This window comes from Belonocnema kinseyi, chromosome 4 (genome assembly GCF_010883055.1).
Source record: "Belonocnema kinseyi isolate 2016_QV_RU_SX_M_011 chromosome 4, B_treatae_v1, whole genome shotgun sequence".
Taxonomy (NCBI): Eukaryota; Metazoa; Arthropoda; class Insecta; order Hymenoptera; family Cynipidae; genus Belonocnema; species Belonocnema kinseyi.
In genome coordinates, this window is record NC_046660.1 from 26,314,885 (window position 1) to 26,317,440 (window position 2,556).

The following is a 2,556-nucleotide window of genomic DNA, read 5'->3' on the forward strand; positions in this document are numbered from 1 at the left end:
CTGTCGAAAATCGAAGAATAATTAATATTTATGAAAAACTCGTGAAACTCAATAAATATTCTAGATCAAATGTAAAAACAAAAAATTAAAACTATTTGAATGAACCATTAACAGGCATGCTTGGAAATAACTTTAGAATACTAAAAAAAGCCTGAAATTCCCAAAGAATCTTGTTCCAGGATTCGAGTAAACATCCTTTTATAGAAATATTTAGTTTTTAATTTTTAGATAGAGTTATAATTTTTTTCAATTTACAAATGTGTATTTTCTTTTATAGCTTATTCTAGATTCTTTCTAGAACCCAGTGCATCACAATGGTTTATCATTTATTCTGGAAGAGCTTTTAAGGTACAGACAAATCCTCATACTGGAATGGTGGAAAGTGTAAGCCTCTTTCCTGAGAATGTACCTGAAAAACCAGAAAATCAACGTGATCTCAAACACTTATATTTTGTGATGGGTGGTGTAAGCTTTTTGATCTTCTACGCACGCGGCAAAGGAAAATTGGGAGCTCATTACATACCTTAGTTCCTTTACCTGGACATTCGCACAATTAATAAATGTGAAACATTATAACTAATATGTGACAATTGTGTAATATATTATTGTTCACCGATGAGTTTAGTCTTGATTTCCCACTGTTCTATTTCTTTTCAAAAAATAAGATATTAAAATGTACTGAGACACTGCTTATAAGGATGTTCGGACACTTAAAACTTATATATTAATTGTATATATTTTCACCTATGATTTTACTAAATATTGTTATTGGATGAAATCTAAGCCAGTTAAAGGTTTTTAATTTTATTTATAATCCCATTAGCGATTTTTTAGGCCATAAAATCTTTTCAAAGGCCATTGGCCAATTATAAGTAAATTATAAATTCATTTTAATTGATTTGATATGTTAAATTTTAATACCTATATCTTTAAATGATTGCTGACATTTTGCCTAAAGGGCAACTGATCATTTACGAATTCAAATAATACCTTACACGATCAAAAGGTCTTTAAATAAAAATTATTTTAACTATTACCCATAATTATTTAGTGTTTTACACCCCACTGGTCCAACCTAGAGAGAGGTAGGGTTAGAAAGAGATTGAGAAAGCGTATTAAATCAGATATGAAATCAATGTATATAAGCAAGATTACTGGTCAAGAAGAAATGGTAATTATTACTGGCAGTGGTGCCTCACAGAACCAAAAACATAACGTATAAGCCAATCATCTCGACTTAGTCAAAAATAAAAATACAAATTCGCGCAATATAGGGATTAGAACGACGTGGTGTTTATACGAGTATCTACCATTACGCAATTTGTGGACGCCGCCGGAATCATCAGAAGTATCTCGTCAAGAATCGGCGAAAACTGATGTACCGATCCACAATCTTATCTTACAACCAATAAATACAATTTTAATTTATGCAAGTCTGTTCGCCCTTAGTTTGTTACCGAGTTTAAACTGATTAATTTTAATTCCCCCTTTTACAGAACAACATACTTCAGTTACTTTACTATCGAAACTCTACTTCTAATTGTAAAATTCGTTGGACCACTATTCAATTGGAAATGACCAGTTTAGTTCATCTATTCCACGCGTTAATTGCCTGTCGCAGTCCTTCAAAATGGCAATGAGCTGATCTGACTTTTACTCTCGTGGTGCCGCTTCATGTTGTAAAACTATTCCGGTCGGCGCCTGGGACGATTATCCGCCGACATAATAACGATTTACGCCCCACAACAAAATAACTACATTATAAAACTCCCCGAAGGCGCTCTGAATCGACCAACACTCCTCACAGAGCGGCGATACATTTAAAGTTATTTTAGGGGAACTGGGAGACACACCTTGCCCGACAATGACGAGGATCCTGTTTAATATTTAATTTTAACTTTTATTTGGATCACACTTGGTTCAATGGTCTTACTTACAATAATATGGCGCCTATCAAATGCTTTCGCTTGAGTACAATTCAATCATTCCTTTTTTTTTTACCGGCGATACAGTTCATTGTTCGTGGAGACAAGTCATAATAGGACAAGATATGACGGCCGAACACAGAATGAGAGTCAGCGACACTGATAACAGGTTTGCCGTTCAGCCCATAGATTACGCACCTAGACCGACAACTATAGTATGATACGCAACGGCGTGTGAAAGAACTCTTAAATTAGAGTGTCCTACAGTGGCTTGTCATTTTATCAAGTTCATTCACTCGACTTGTCTACAGGGTTTGTGCGGAAAGTAATAGGACTGAGTTGATTTAGAAAAATTTATTGAGTTATTCGTTACAATTGTTTAAAAACTTTCAAAATAGGCTCTTTCTGCGTCGATGCAGCGCTGCCAGCGCGATTTCGAAGCATTGAAGGCATCACGGAAGCCATTCTTTGGAATAGCCTTGAGAGCCGCGGTGCATGCTGCTTGGATCCCCTCTGTCGTCTCAAAATGCTTGCCTTTCATTGGCCTTTTCGGGCGAGAAAACAAAAAAAAGTCTGGGGGCGGGCTGGGCACATCTGGACTGTAGGGCGGCTGCAGAAGCCTTGGGATGCC